The sequence below is a fragment of the Oryctolagus cuniculus genome, chromosome 9 (assembly GCF_051225735.1).
Source record: "Oryctolagus cuniculus isolate XC-2025 breed Fujian yellow rabbit chromosome 9, ASM5122573v1, whole genome shotgun sequence".
Lineage (NCBI taxonomy): Eukaryota > Metazoa > Chordata > Mammalia > Lagomorpha > Leporidae > Oryctolagus > Oryctolagus cuniculus.
In genome coordinates, this window is record NC_142875.1 from 120,674,110 (window position 1) to 120,691,249 (window position 17,140).

At 40.4% G+C, this 17,140-nt stretch overlaps 1 protein-coding gene and 1 non-coding gene across 2 annotated transcripts in view; one reads left to right on the top strand and one right to left on the bottom strand.

Moving 5' to 3' along the window:
- The window catches only part of LOC149124742 (uncharacterized), a 395,906-nt gene extending 387,308 nt beyond the window's left edge, over positions 1 to 8,598 (top strand). Inside the window, exon 6 of the transcript XR_016213567.1 lies at positions 8,459 to 8,598. The gene's annotated coding sequence lies outside the window, so the exon portion shown is untranslated. The remainder of the gene's footprint in view (positions 1 to 8,458) is intronic.
- Positions 8,599 to 13,840: 5,242 nt separating this feature from the next.
- On the bottom strand, positions 13,841 to 13,910 carry LOC127492213 (small nucleolar RNA SNORD61). Its single transcript, XR_007921373.3, has one exon. It is a non-coding gene; the product is annotated as a small nucleolar RNA SNORD61 (small nucleolar RNA).
- Positions 13,911 to 17,140: the final 3,230 nt, after the last annotated feature.

The window sequence follows — 17,140 nt, forward strand, 5'->3', positions numbered from 1 at the left end:
AGATGCTTAAACCCAAAATACTGGTATGAACGTACTTTTATAAGACAGGTAACATTTGCAAAGAAGCCAAAACCTTAGTGAATACTTTACCAATTTGGGCTTCCAGGAAAATGCTTATTACGCTTTGAGAATGGAAATGCCTCAGTTTACAGTGGGCATAGCATCTATCCCATAAAACATTCAGCAATAGAACACTCTGCAAGAAACCTGTTTTTTCACTAAACATTGCTTTCTCTTTAATTCTTAAGAAAAAATTATAGTTGAGATTTGTCTGGCTAGCTGTAATCACCGACCACCCAAACAGAGTTTTTAGAAGGCCAGATTTACAAAAGAGCATTCCTGCTGGAGGTTATCAGAAAGGAAACTTAGTGGCCATTTATCAAGTTATAATGATGACAAATAAAAGTGGTCACAGGCGCTAGTGTCACTAGGATAACTAAGCTGTCACTCGTAATCCTTTTTGATCAGAATATTTAATGAAATTTGTAAATTGAGATGTAGATGCCCAGAAACAAACCAGGCTCTGCTTTGACTGCAACCCCCTGTGCTACAGGTAAGAAAGCCACTCATTGGCACCGAAGCACAACAATAAATGTAGCAGGCACGGTGTAGCTTTATAGGTGCAAACTGATAACTGGACACCAAAACAATGAAGTCTTCCCATTGCAGAGACGCACATTGGCAGTCGGATTGCAGACATCAGCAAGACAGAAGACAAAGCAGAGAGCAGCTCAGGAAACCCAGGAGGTTGCTGCCTGCTAGGGAGTTTCTGTTTCAAAGAAGAGAGAGAAAAGCAAAACAGAAACCTGGAGATATTTTAGGGATCCTATTTTCAATGAATGCTTTTGATGGAAAGCTTTTTAATTTTGTAAATTCCTCTCTGCATGATAGGAATTGAAACTATATCTCAACTTTGCATTTTGAATAGTCCTAAATAACTATCTTCCTCCCCCCCCAAAAAAACAAAGTCAAAAGGATAATCTAGTGATGATATTGTACAAAAACTTGCACTAAACCCCTTAAAAAATGTGAGGTAGATAAAGTACCTTTGGTAACTGTCACAAGAGCAGTTGCCTATTACGGAACTTTGTTCCTGGAAGTTGGGTTGCCTTCCATATAATGTTTATATTCCAAAGATACATACAGCAGGCATATTTGGTTAATTGTCTATTAACATGCTAAACATTCCCCTTGAAATTTAGACACCTTGTAGTCCAATCTCATTATGGTAGAATTGGTTGTGTTATTAAAATAAAGACACAAGTCAGACATGAAGATATGGGGAAAAAGGAAAAAATATCAGATCCATCTAGCAGAGAAAGATGACTAACCCTTATACCAACAGGAAAGGCTGAGAATTACTAGAAAAACAACTATAAAGACACCGTAAATCAAACAGCATAGAGTTTAGAACATCAAAAACTCAGAAATTTTCATCTATTATTAATTATGATAAAAAATTCTATCTCAGAATATTTCACACAGCAACTGTTGCCAAGAAAATCTACATCTTCCTGAGCTGAGGAAAGTTAGAAATAAGGACTTAGGCTCTAAACTTTCAATGAAATTGGATAGCCATTAATAAAATATTCCAATGCCTTTGTACATTTTTCTTTCAATTAAACAGCCACTTATTAAAAAGAAGACAATTTATTATTTCAATGACATTTAAATATTTAATAGGATTACAATTAGAATAGTCAAATAAATGTGGCAACTGAGTGTGAGTTCCTAAAAAAATATTTTTACTCTTAGACTGCGATTTTTTTTTTACCTATGGTATATGTAATAGTAATTGTGATTAAAAAAAAAGTTTGGAGAGAAACTTTAGAAAAAATTAATAGTATAGTTTTTATTCTGAATCGATAGTGAAAGACCTTCATTAGTGTCTCTATTAACCTTTTAAGTAAGCTGCTTATTATCCCACATAGGTAATAGCAGAGAAAGCATCTTCACACTAACTCAAATGGTCATGGAGGAGCTAATTAGTAGACTAGATGTTTCTTTATCTGCATCCAGTCCACATCAGCAGACTTTCCACCCACTAAACATCTGTATTCCAATTAACATCATCACCTCATCTTTTCCATGTCCACATCTGGAGCAGCAGTTTCTTTGGTAATGGAATAATGTAGGTCATGGCGTAGATCACGGCAGATCTCAGTAGTCCAGGAAGATTGCTCAGCCTTTGCTTCGGCTACAAAACCCTTGATGAAGCTTTTTCTTAGGTGTTGCAGGTTTGAGTTTAGAAAAAGAACACACATACACGTCACACACACACACACACACACACACTCACACTCGAAAGGTCTTCAGAGGCTCGTGGGAGGAATGGGAATGTGGCCTAACAATAGGATATTGGTTGGGAATACTCACATCCCATCTCAGGGTGCCTGGGTTCATGTTCCTGACTCCAGCTCCAAAACAATACAGACTCTGGGAGGTGACAGTGATGGCACAAGTGGTCGGGGTCCTGCTGCTTGCATGGGAACCTGGCTCCTCGGTTCCCAGCTTTAGCTTTGTCCCAGCCTCACCTCGTGTGGGCATTCAGAGGAGCAAACGGGCAACTAGAAGCTCTGGTTGTCTTCATGATGTCTGCCTCTTGGCTTCTTAAATAAAGTAGATAAAAATTCTTCCAAAAATTCTTGGGAAATGCATATCATGAAAAAAAAATGCATGGATTCCCAAGTTGTTTTGAACAAAAATAAACTTGTCTTTTAATTCTGTTTTCATAAGAACTTTGAGAAGTCTCTTTGTAGAGTGCTACGTTGCCAGTGCTGTTGTAAGCACTTCACATTTATTGTTTTCTTGCAGTGTTTCCATTTGGTAAGCGCTATTTTTGCCATATATACCTGAGGAAACCAAGGCAAAGGGAGATTGTGAAATGTGCCTGAGATCCCATAGCTAGGAAATAGAGATGCTGGAATTCTAATCCAGGAAGTCTCTGAACACAGAGTCCACATTATTAATCAATAAAACTTGCACAAGAAGGAACTCCCATATTTTTCATAGTCAAAATATTGGAAGCAAATGCAAGACAGAATAACAAGCAAACCATAATTTATTGAATGTGAACTGTGGTCTTGAAGATTGCTTGTGAGTTGATCAGAACAGCTTCTCCTTCAAATGAAAATCTCTTTGGGAAACGAGATTCATACATCATTCAACAAGATTCAAATAGCATTGCTTGGTGAGTATAGAATGAGAGTAACCTGGCGCTGAGTTTGTGTAGAGAGTGCTTGCTCTGCCATGGCTACTGCTGGAGACCTGTCAAGCAGGCCAGCCCTTGATTGGTTGTGGTTAAATGCACTCACTCCCTTGGACAGTGAAGAATACACAGGGGGCACAATATGAGCCCCCCTGCTAGAGATAGTGCTCATTAACCAATGAAAGTTTCAGCCGTGGCCACATGGCTTCCTGCCACGACGTGCATTATTGCAGCTCACTTGCACTAGTTGCATTAAGAAGGGGAGTATTCTTTGGATCATTGCACTTCCTTAAAAGATTTTAGGAGTGGTGGTGACCTCTTCAGCAGCTCGCTATGGCCCTGTGCTCTGTTTCCAGGATCCCAGCTCACATCTGGCCACCATCATGTCTCAACTGAGTAGTAGCGTTTAGTTCCCAGTGCAAGGGTGGCAAACTGGTGGAAAACAGATCAGATCCAGTCCAAGGCAATGTTTTGTTTTGGAATGAATGTTTAATAGCTTAGCAAAAATGGAATTTCCTGTCTTTGTTTTAAAACAAGGACATTTCAATAAAATGGCAAATGCTCAATTGTCTTGAAACACTGAAAACACTGGTCTTGTCTCTCCATATGGCAACAATCAGAGGTAACTAGGCCTCCAGAAGGACAGAGCAGTCTTTGTACTGAGTATGTGCAGGCGCAAGTGCTGACCACATCAAGGTCTGTGATTGCATTACTGACTTGGTGCCTGTTGGCTTTGCCTGAAGCTTGTGTGTTCCCCTCCTATGTCACAGCCCCTTTCTGCTCTCTTTCATTTATCTGCATTACCTTCCTGGCCCCATAGGCTTTTGTCTTTGAAAGACTTGTACCGATTATTTCCCCTCCCTTCCGTGAAGCTAGGTGCTGGAAACTCAACCTAGGTCCCCCATGTACATGGCAGGGACCCCACTACTTGAGTCATTACCATTGCCTCTTATTTAGTAGCAGGTAGCTGGAACTGGGAGTAGGGACCAGGGCTGCGACTCAAATACAGATGCTCTCCTTTGGGATGAAGGTGTTCTAACTGTGTTTTAACCACTAAGTCAAATGCAATCCCTGAAGTAGGCTGTTGATGCAGTACAATTGAGCAAGCAAGAAAAGAATTAGGATTATGAATAGCAGAGTATTCGTATTTTTTATTCACATGGGATGAGGTTGCTTGGGGGAAAGGGAACGTTCCCAAAGCTGGATAGGTTGGGGAAAAGGTAAGCAAACCATGGAGAGGGAGAGGAAGAAATTAGTAAGCCAAGTCCTGCAAACGATGGGCACAGTAGGGAAGGGGATGATCACCAAGTAACTTTCTGTGACTGGAGATAGCTGGAGAAAAATGAAAATAGTAGTGTCTCGGTTTCAGTATCTCTTTGTTCTCTACTGTAACCTTCATCTTGTATGCTCAGACTTTCAGTAAGTATCTGCCTGGCTCACCAGCCTACTGTTAACGAGCCTTTGGGAAAATGAAAGCAACAGAGAGGACAGTGGCAGGAATGCAATTCAAGAACTAAATGTTTAGCATCTGTCACCAGGTGGGACTAAACTGCAGCCTTCTGAGTGTGCACGGAATGGCTGAGGGGACACAGTTTCTCCTGGTGTAGAAATTCGAGGCTGGATGTGGTGAACGGAGAATCCCCAGTGGCTGGAGACTGGGAGCTCTCCAGGCAGCAGACCACTGAGTCACACTGGACCCTCATCTTGTCCCTGGCTATGTTTGCAGCATCTTCTACTTAGCCCTGCCCCACCATAGGCATCAAGCCCTGCATCTCTATCTCTGATTGAACCACCCATATGCTGGGGACCAGCTCCCAGTAGAGACTGAGTGACAATCTCTGTATTTTTGTACAGATTGCTTTTTGGCTCTGTTTTTCCTGCTTGGCATCTGCATATGTACATGGCCCACAATTTCTCGTTCATTCTGTTTGAGCTCTTAAATTCACCCTGGTGATTTCCATCTTTTTCCCATTCAATTAATATATTCTGCTTTATTGATCACTCTATGGTAAAGTGCTATTTCCCATACCTGGAATTTTCTGACCATTCATTGGTTCAACAGTAGAACTGATCTCTGTGTTCCTCAGTTCCTTGTCACTGCTATAGTTTCTGTATGAAAGGTGCAAGACTGAACAAAGAGATAAAAAAAGTTACTGCTTTTGGAGGTGTTCATGAACTTTTTGAAGATGTTGGAGTCCTGGGACACTCAGTATTTTAGGGGAAAGGAGGAAGAAGAAACCAGCCGAGGAGAATGATGAGTGATCATTGAGTTAGGAGTAAAACCCAGAGCATGTGGTATCACAGAAATCCGGAGTTTTTGGAAGGAGGGATTAAGGATGCCAAAAGCTCTGCTGGTAAGCTACATGGCAGGAGAAATGACAAATGCTTATGAGATTGCGTGTCGTAAAGATTGGAAGTAACCTGGACAAGAACATTTCCCACTGCCTGGACTGGCTGAAGAGAACAAGAGCAAGGTATGAGAAAGAGTGAGTGTGGACTCCACCTCCACGGATCGTTTCCTTAGTAGGATCAGCGAGATGGAGGGTAGCTGGACAGGGGGACGGATGGGTTTTTGTTGCTATTGCTGCTGTTAATTTAATGTTGTCATTTATAGGCCATTGGGAATATGCAGTAAAGGTAGAGAAATGGGGGTGTGAGTGGGGAGACTTCCTAGAGCCTCAAGTGGAGGAGAGACTTGGGGATCAATTGACAAAGCGGAGGGGGTGGCCACAGGCAGAGGCTCAGTTTACTGTGGCTGAGATTCCCCACGTGTGACTCCCCAACCAGCAGTATCAGCAGACATAAAAGTCCTGGACCTCATCGTAGACATGCAGACAGAAGCCCAGCACCGTGCAATTTACAGTGTCCTCCAGGAGCTGTTTTGGCACATGGAAGTTGGAGAGCCAGCAAAGCTGTGGAACTCTACTCTTCAAGGTTTGACTTAGAGGCCAAGTCCTTTACAAGGTTGCACGCTTGCCTTCTCAGAGCAGCAAGCGGTAGGTAGGCTCAGAAATGGAGCTTAGCTTTATTTTGTCTTAAATGTGCACCACATCGGGGGCACAGCCAGGATTTGGTCATTGACATAATTTGGAGGGGAGGAGTCCTTCTTTAACGGGTGGAATAATTTTATCTGTTATAACAGACTCAAAATAAGGAGTAATTTAATTTTGAATGAGAAAACATATCACAAAATCACAAGTTTACACAGCTGACAATGCCTCAAATGCCACCAATATAGAGGAATAATATTTTAATTGCCTGATATCCCTCTAAATACTTAGCTTTACATTTTTTTTTTTTTGACAGGCAGAGTGGACAGAGAGAGAGACAGAGAGAAAGGTCTTCCTTTTGCCGTTGGTTCACCCTCCAATGGCTGCCATGGCTGGCACGCTGCGGCCGGTGCACCTCGCTGATCCGAAACCAGGAGCCAGGTGCTTCTCCTGGTCTCCCATAGGGTGCAGGGTCCAAGCACCTGGGCCATCCTCCACTGCACTCCCTGGCCACAGCAGAGAGCTGGCCTGGAAGAGGGGCAACTGGGACAGAATGCGGCGCCCCGACCGGGACTAGAACCTGGTGTGCCGTTGCCACTAGGTGGAGGATTAGCCTAGTGAGCCGCAGCGCCAGCCTAGCTTTACAATTTTTCGCATGCATACTTTGACTGGTTTTCATGTGATGCTATTTTTCTAATATTTACATTAGGAAAATATCTTCTTTAATTTGATTAAACTTGATTCTGAATCTGTTTTATTGAGCTTTTTAAAGTTTCTTTCAGCTTCACAACAACAATTTGATATCTAACACATTTTAAAGATTGAGATCATATTTGTCCAAATATCTCTCAGGTTTCTTTGACATGTTAGCTTTGAGATTTCAGGGCATTACAATGTTTCTTGAGCAGTAATCAATCTCAAATACTCTGAATCAAAGGTACTTATTTACCATATTGTTTTTGAAATCTTTGTTCACCGAATATTGTAATTTTATGAGAAATCTATTAATGCCATCATTTCAAATCAAAATAAGAAAATTCCATATTTTCTTAATATGTTATTATGACTTTTCTCCACTTTAACTAAGAGAATGAGCCTTGCTTGCATGCTTTGCAACATCTGCACGTACAGAATTAAGACAGCAACATTTTCAGTGGGTTCTCAGGAGAATCCTTGGACCATTCCAGTACCAGGAAGGCTCAGCAGTGTCTTAGATACAGACACAAGTGATTGTGGACATTAGAAACACAGTCTACTCTCTCTAATTGACCTTCCCATTAGTCATACCCCTTAAATTTCTGACACATCTGCAAAGCCACTCGAAGACTGGTGGGTGGAAGTGAGGGAGGGATGTATGAATATGTAGTTGAGAGAGAAAAGAGCTAACCATCTTCAAGAATTGCTGCCAACATCATCATGGTGCAGTGATGATGAGATGAGCACTCTGCTAGGGCTGGTGCCAAGGCCATAGAGCGTCCGGTGCAAAGGATAGGTCATGGATTTGAAGATTGATGAGCTTCGTGGAAAGTATGCATCTCTGTTTCCGAGGTGTGCTTTTCTCCCTTTCGTATGTTCATTTGGATGGTAACCTCTGTAATAATCACTTTTAATATGCTTTATTCATTTACTCCGGTAAGTGTCGCAGCCTCAGCATCCTGCATTCTGTATCATCTTAGAATGTTTAACAGATGATTTTTTAATGATTGAAGCTTAATTAGATAATCAGAGTCATAACTCTTCATATGCCTTCTGCTTGCTATGTGGACCGGAATTCCAACACCATCTTTGCTGTACTGTAACTCTGATGGGAGAGAAAGGATATTAGATGGGCGGGAATGAACCTAATGTAGTGTGTCTCTTACCCTCGATGGCAGAACTAACCACTACCAAAAGGGGAATTGCTGGTAGTTTCATGCTGTATACACAAGACAACAAGACAAGCAGCAGCACTATTTTATGGATTGAGTGAGGGTGAACCAAACTAGAACAGACAGAAACATTGTACTGCAAGGATGAACATTATCAGAAATAGCTCTAAAACTTACCCCTCTCAAGCTTTGGCTGAACATCATACTGTCAATGTTTCCCCTTAAAAACATTGTAGCTATATTTGTGTTGGTAGTTCCTATGCTTTTTCTGTTATCTTGAGAGGGGCTGTCATCCCTGAATGGTGTCCTATATCTGGAACATTGTTTATATTCTGCTACAGAATTTTTATTTGATTTTAGTATGACTAATGTGCCCCTTCTCTGCTCCTCAGCCTAAGCCGTGAGCAATCTGAGGACAAAACTCATCCCATGGATCTTTGGATTCCTGCTCCCATCACCATTTCTTCACTCTACATCATCTCAGAGCTTAGCCTTACCCAGTTGATTGTCATTAGAATTTGTGTCTCAAGGATGAATTCATGAATAAATATATTATTGAATAAGTTTCTTAGTTCCTTCTGAGACTGTTTTTATTTTTTATTTTTTTATCTTTTTTTTTTTTCCCGACAGGCAGAGTGGACAGTGAGAGAGAGAGACAGAGAGAAAGGTCTTCCTTTGCCATTGGTTCACCCTCCAATGGCCGCAGTGGCCGGCGCACCGCGCTGATCCAATGGCAGGAGCCAGGTACTTCTCCTGGTCTCCCATGGGGTGCAGGGCCCAAGCACTTGGGCCATCCTCCACTGCACTCCCTGTCCACAGCAGAGAGCTGGCCTGGAAGAGGGGCAACCGGGACAGAATCCGGCGCCCCGACCGGGACTAGAACCCGGTGTGCCGGCGCCGCAAGGCGGAGGATTAGCCTAGTGAGCCACGGCGCCAGCCGAGACTGTTTTTATTGATAGTCAATCTCTTCCATTTCTATGCCTATTGTTTTACTTAGGAGGCTAAATTAGGAAACAGTGGTCTGAAAATTCCGATTTATTGTTCCTTACTGATCAGAATTTTAGAACCCCCTTTGGCCGCTTGTAATTTACAATTCCTTTAAATTGGGAAAGAAATCCAAGTGAGGCAGACACTAATTTCTGCTTCTCACGTAAGGAGATGATGGTGCTGCCTATTGGCTGAGAGAATTTTGTTCTTTGGTGATGTCCTGAATTGCAGCGAATGTATTTACTTTCTTTACTTCCCCTTGAAGTACGAAAGCAGGGAAGGGCAGGAAATTCCATCTATGGCCATGGCACAGGGTCAAGTTCTTAAGGACCCTAGGATAGAAATAAACTAAAAGTATCCAAGCCAAAGGAATTTTCCAGAAAATAATTAAAAGCCAAAATATTATTTCTGGGCCTGAAATAAAGGTGATTTCTATTTTCATAGTATTTCTAACTCAGCAAGATTCCATGAAGACCAGCATTTATTGTAATGTTCCAAGTTGTGAAATTGTAGATGACGCAAGCACAAAGCAAAACAAGCTTTACTGAGAGAACTTCAAGGTAGAAGACTGGCTGAATGATAGGTGCAAACCTCATGCTGCCAGCCTTCTTCCAAGAGGGGACTACACTACAGACTAAATCATCGCTGGACATACCATGTAGTGGGCCCTAGAAGGGAGTTCCCCAGAAAATGGACACTTCTGTGGTCTGAGAGCAGCCTCCAGTGAAGGGTGCTTGGCCAGCCATGTGGTGATGGTGCCTATAAGTGCTCATCCGCATGGATCCTTCATCCCCATGAGGCTGGGGGCATAGGTCGTCCACGTGGTGAATAGGATGGTCCTCGGACAGTGCCTGCTACAGGCTTAGCACTCATATCTGTTAATTGAATAAATACTTAATGCGTAGTCACTATTTTTGAAGTCCATGGCAAGGTTTTCAAAAACATTGAATTGACGAAGAGATTTTGAAAGACAATCATAAAAGATAAGCCATGGAGTGATTAGGAAGACTAATGATAGAAAGTAGATGGAAGAACCAGGAGCTACACTGAGATATGAAGTGCATCAGAGAGGATGAAGGGAAAGAAAATGTATGTGTCAGAAGGGAAGTCATAGGCCTGAAGCAGGAGAGGCTTATAAAGTGAGCTTCAAAGTACTATATGAATTAAAAAGAAATTACAGCAGACTACATACATATTAATGAAGCTGAAGCAATATTGAAAAACAACCCATTCTCATTGCCTAGTTTAAAGGGAAAGACAAGATTAACACTTCAGACTTCGCTAGGACAGAATGAAAATCAGGTGTATCAACAAACTCTCACCTTCCTCCCGCTTTCTTCACATTTTCCAAGAAAAATGAGAAAAAGATGCTGAAGAAAATTAACTATGAAAAACTTTAGCTGTAGATATCTATTTGGTAATTACAGTGAAAAGAGAGCAGTAGCTTAGCATGAGGGATAAAATGTGTGTAAAATCTCCAGAAAACTTAAAAAACCCAGGAAGCAGTTTTGTAAAGGGGGAAGTGTTGGGGAGGAGGCAAGGACTTGGGGAGACAGAAGATGTGATATTTATTCTTTTAGTTGAGAAAAATGGATAGAGGATGGGACCAAGTATTTTTAGCATTGGTTTACTGAAACAAAAATGATTATATTACCTTTCCTTCCTCTTTTTGGTAAATTTCTCAAATATTTTCAAATAGCTGTAGGTATACTCAATATAAATTGCTATTTGCTTATGTTACAATCAAAATTAAATCTTCGCTTACATCAGATCTTATTGGAATAAATATAAGCTTGTAACACTCCCAGCAGAAGGAAAGGCAGTGGAACTAGAGCCAAGCTTATAAGTTGCCCTATCCAAATGCATACCAGACCAAGTGATTCCTGTCTGACTTGTAGACAAAAGACTGAGTGGAGCACAGATCACAAGAAACCAGCCTGGATGAGCAGAGGCCAGCCTACGCGGCCTGAGTCCAGCATCTGCATAGAGATACGAGCTAAATCAGGGCGTTGTGGTATGTTCCAGTGAGATCATTTTGTTGTTAGATACATAGCATTATGGTCTAACATAACTGATACTGTCACAGGATGATGAGAGTGATCTCAGTTCTTGTCTCACATTGAAGAAGAATTTCCATCTAGATAGGGACAGTTAGCAACATTTATTGAAAGTGAGAAACCCCTGCCCCAGTAATCAGGAGGGTGACTCCAAGGGAGGAGTTGCCAAATAAACTTGGCAGTGCTGGCTCTTCTATATACAAAGTGACTCTCTGACCCCTTTATGAAAATCAGATCTAGGCTAAACAATCAGGGCAGGAGGAGAATAACAGCCAATCAGAAGGCAGGGATAGCTATCAGAGAACTGAACGTGTATGCCAATGAGGCATGCTACATGAGCCAGTCAGGAAACTGACATCAGAGTAGCCTGTTTTGCACAGAAGTGGACAGAATTCTCAATGAGGTGCATTTGGCAAACTCAACAACATCTGAAGATTACATTGTCTGTGTTGTGTGTATGTTTCCCTGTCTCCTGTCCCCCTTCCCTCTGGACTTAAGGAAACTTACATCATGTGTTTTTGCTTGGCTTTGTTTTACTTTGATATTCAGGGGTCCCTGGAATCCATATCAGAATAATAATACCTCCAAAGTGTTTCTGTTAGTTTACAGTCCCATCAGCAATGTATGAATGTTCTTCTGAAAAATAGGAAATACCAAACTAATTTTCCAAATACCACTTACCACAGAATACAATATTTCTCCTCTGGTCACTAAAATATATGTGTGGCTTTCTCCCTACCATAGACGATTGCTCCAGGAACACCAGCTTGGAGTCCTCGAATTCAGTCAATTCCGACATCAGCTACCCAGAGTTAGAATCAGATCCCACAAGTTGAGGGCTCAGTTGAAGACTACACTGCACTTCAGGTGCCAATTTGCAAGTAGTAGGCTGTCACCTGCACTTCTCATTGGCTATAAATTGGACTCCCACTACTGCCCCTTGGATTTGACTAGTTTGCCAGAATGGCTCTTAGAGCTCAAGGAAACAATTTCTTTATCAGTTTATTATAACAGACACTACAAAGGATGGAGATAAGCATCCAGATGAAGAGATGGGTTGGGCAAGATGTAGGGTCAGGGTGGGGACTTCTGTGTCCTCCAGAAACCTACGTGTGCTCATCTGAACCCTATACTTTGGGGCTTCTATGGAGGTCTCTTGATATGGGCAAGGTTGATTCAGTCATCAGCCATTGGTGATTAATCCAGTCATTAGCTTCTCCTCTCCATTGTCTTAAGTCAAGGTAGTGATGAGAGTTCCATACTTAAACTTACAAGGTTGGTTCTTCTGGCAAACAACCTGCTATTTTTAAGGCCATCTGGGTGCCCACCAAGAGTTGCCTCATTAGAACAGGAAATCCCTTCTAACCTGAAAGATTCTAAAGGGCTTAGGAGCTTTGCCAGATGTTCTTACTAAGGAAATTACAAAGATATTACATCAGGAGCTCAGTGTTAGAGGACCCAATGGGGCTGGCGCTGTGGCATAGCGGGTAAGGCTGCTGTGTGCAGTGCTGGCTTCCCATATGGGCACCAGTTCAAGATCCAGCAGCTCCACTTCCAATCCAGCTCTCTAATATGGCCTGGTAAAGCAGTAGAAGATGGCCCAAGTCCTTGGGCCCCTGCACCCACGTAAGAGACCTGGAGGAGACTCCTGGCTTCAGATTGGCAAAGCTCCGGCCATTGTGGCCAATTGGGGAGTGAACCAGTGGATAGAAGACCTCTCTCTCTCTCTCTGCCTCTTCTTCTCTCTCTCTGTAACTCTTTCAAGTAAAATAAATAAATATTAGAAAAAGAGAGCCCGAAGCCCAGGTGGTAGAATGAAAGATTGTCCCCTATCCATAGGGTTTCCAAAGCTATAAGTCAGGAATGAAGAGTGGAGACTAAATGTACTTCATATTATATCACAATATTTAGTTCTTTTTGCTCTGAATTCTTGTTGATACTATCACTGTTGGTTAATCTTAGGGAACACTGTTTTTATAGCATGTATTCTTTTGGTTTTAATTTCTATTTTCTTTACAACTTATGAGAACCTTTTCATATCTTTATGGATATGCTGATTTCCTCTCTCATGATGCTGTTTGCCCCTTTTTCTATAGGATTGTTTATCTTAATAGTTTGCAGAAATTCTCCGTATATTGTAGAGCTAAACTTGTAATGTATTATAAATATCTTTTCCCATTCTGAAGTTTGTTTTGTCATCCTTTAGTGGTGTATTTTATAATAAAAAGTTATACTCTCACTGTAGCCTCATTTAACAATATTTATCTTCATGATTAATGAATTTTTGTGTGAGCTGTTTAAGAATGAGTTCCCTGCAGTGAAGGATGCTTTGTGGATTCCCCTTTGTATTTGGTTCTATGCTCCATCTTGATCTTACTTTTTATTTATTTATTTTCATTTTTATTTGAAAGGCAGACAGATAAAGATACTTGACATTCTCTGGTTCACTCCCCTAATGCTGGCAACATTTGGAGTTGGGTTGGGTCAAAGCTAGGAGCCTAGAACTCAGTCTGGGTCTTCGTGGCTTTAGAAATCACCTGCTGCATCCCACAGTGTGCAGTAGAAGGAAACTGGGTCAGGAGTGGAGCTGGGACTCACACTCAGGCTTTCTGATATGGAATGTAGGCATTCCACGTGGCATCCTATCTCTGCATCAAACACCTGCCCTTGATTTTACATAGAACTTGAGCAGGAGTGAAATTCAGTATGCTTTTTAAAAAATGTTTTTTAAACCTCAAAAATTTAGAGGAAAAAATACATTGTCATGTCAGATGATCAATGCAATAAAATTCATCATAGCTTGAAAATCAACATTTTTTGTCTATTTGACTATCGTGTTGTCTCAGTCACATTTTTTCCTTTTCCTTGATTTTTTGTTTCTTTTATTACCTTTTTCAGAAATATATGCACAGATCTCTAATCCATTGAATTAATCTGTATTTTCTTTCACCAATGATGCATTGACTTATTTACTGTATCCTTAAAATCACAACTAGTTGTGCAAGTTCTCCAGTATTTTTCTTTTTAATGGTATCTAACTAATCCTTTTCTTTCATATACATTGAGAATTAGTTTGTTAAATCACATACAGAAATTTCTTGAGAGTTTTAATAAGGTGGCATCAAACTTACAGATAAATTGAGTTTTCTACCTCATGAAAATTTAAATTTCCTGTGACTTCTTTCCAAGATATTTTACTTTGTGAACATCATTGTAAATGGTATTTTTAATATCAATTCTTAACTGCCTTCTTTCTAATTACTTTGTTAAACTAATATATTGTTGATTTAAAAACTTATTATTATTTTTTTTTTTTTGGACAGGCAGAGTGGACAGTGAGAGAGAGAGAGAGAGAAAGGTCTTCCTTTGCCGTTGGTTCACCCTCCAATGGCTGCCGCGGCCAGTGCGCTGCAGCCGGCGCACCGCGCTGATCCAATGGCAGGAGCCAGGTGCTTATCCTGGTCTCCCATGGTGTGCAGGGCCTAAGTACTTGGGCCATCCTCCACTGCACTCCCTGGCCACAGCAGAGAGCTGGCCTGGAAGAAGGGCAACCGGGACAGAATCCGGTGCCCCGACCGGGACTAGAACCCTGTGTGCTGGCGCCGCAAGGCAGAGGATTAGCCTAGTGAGCCATGGCACCGGCTGAGAGAGTTTGTTTTAATTGTGACTTTATCTAGTCACTTTAGTTGAAATATAAGAAACAAATTTTCTTCTGCAACAGTTCTTTTTGTATGTCTCATGTCTTTCTGTACAGCTCAAGATTACCAAAAGTGCTGAAAGAAAGGGCGACAAATAAATATCTTTATCCTTTTCCTAATTTCATAGGGAAAGTTTTCAAAATATCGATCTTGATGAGTTGCCTTATTTCAGAAGGACAGTTTTCAGCAAATATCAAGAGTAACATTTGCTGTACATGTATTTGTAGATATTTTTATCAGACTAATGAAGATTTTCTTTATTCTTATTGTGCAGGAATTTTTCCATAAGTGGGTATTGTATCTCCTTTCTTTTGTTAATATAGTGAAATACTGAATTTCCATTGTGAAGTGAAATTTCTCTTCCTGGAATAAATGCTTTGTCAAGTTTATCATTCCCCAAATGGCCACAATGGCTGGAGCTGAGCCCAACCAAAGCCAGGAGCTTCTTCTGGGTCTCCCACAAGGGTGCAGGGGTCAAAGGACTTAAGCCATCTTCCACTGTTTCACAGGCCTTAGTAGAGAACTGGATTGGAAGTGGAGCAGCCAGGACTCAAACCTGCACCCATATGGGATACTTGAACTGCAGGCATTGGTTTCACTCCTCTAAGCCACAGCGCTGACCCCTTCATTTATGTTTGCAAGTAAAATTGGATTACGGTTTTCCTTCCTTAAAATATCTTCATTAGATTTTGATATCAAATTTATATTCACATTGTAAAACAGATAGAGTGTTCCTACTTTCCTTACCCACTACAAAAGATCACATAACTTTTATATTACTCCTTTATCTCACTGATTATTCCATTAAAACAAAAATTTTCTTGATGTCCAATTTTGTCTATGGATTCAGTTTCATTAATAATTTTAAGAACGTTCATTTTCTCTGTTTCTGAATACTTACATGTTAGATAGTTTCTTTCAAACTATATTTTTAAAAATGCAGTCTGAAACCTTTGCCTTTTATTTGGAATATTTATTTCATTTATATTTAATTTAAATATTTATATTTTTGCTTTCTATTGGCCCCATCTGTTCCATATTTTTTCTTCTTTCATTTCTCGCTTCCCTGCCTTTGCAATTCTTATAAATACTTATAATCCCATTCATCTCTCTCCATCTTAGGCTGAATGTTATCATTATTTTACTATGATCTTTATGGTTCCCTTTTTACAAAATGCATCTTTTTCTCATCAGTATATATTGTTTCTGGATAGATTTAACCTCTTCCTCTGTAAAACAAAATTAAAATGCTTTAATTCAATTAGCTCTTTTTCTGACTTAAATGACATTATCATTATTTAAAAAATTCTGTGCACATTAAATTACCTAGGAAACTATTGTTTACCTGATGGTTATTATTCACTTTGTTTACCTTTGCTCTTTTGATGCTTTTTAGTCCTTTTTTCATCTTTAGACTTTATTCTGAAATCGTTTTCTTATTTTCTGAAGATATCCTATAGTGGAGTTCTTCTGGTACCAGATTCTCTTAAAATTATTTTTTAAAAATATTTATTTTACCTTTATTCTTAAAGACTATTTTTTCTCAGTATAAAATTTCAGAATAGAAATGCATTTTTTCTTGCCTTTAAAGATACTAATGCATTCCTTTTTGGCTTTATTAGTTTGTGTTAAAAAGGCTGAAGTCAGTTTAAATAGTATGCTTTTGATGATAATCTTTTTTCCAAATTTTCATATTTTCTGCATACTATGATGTATTGGAAAGTGATTTTCATTGAACTTGTCTTATTCAAGGTCTTTGGTACTTAAAGCTGTGCCATGGTGTCACTCATCAGTTGTATGTCAGCCACTAAGTCTCCACATTGTCCTTCTGCTGTGTTTTTACCGCAATACCTGCTCTTGGACTAAGATTTCTTTTCTCAGAAGCATCCTCATTCATCCAGTTACACTAGCCTTGACTCATGTCTCTAACACTAGAAATCCTGTCAGTGGTAATTTATATAAAACATAGATAGAACCAGATCCCCTCCACCTACACACACGTTTTCCACTGTGATGGTTAATTTTATATGCCCACACGATTGGAATAAAACTGGCAAAACATTGATTTTTGGTGTGTCTGAACATGATTATCATGTGAATCAGTGGAATAAGTGAAGGATACCCTTTCTCAGCAAAGTGGGTGGGCTTCATCCAATCCACTGAGAGCCCCCAATCCAATAAAATGGCCAGGGAAGGGCAAGTTCACTGTCTCTCCCACAGCTTGGACATCCATCTTTTGATTTCTGGCAGTAGAATTCTGTGTTCTCAGGCCTTTGGATGCTAAGGCATACATTGTCAGCTCCTTGATTCTCAGGCTTTCAGACTCAGAATT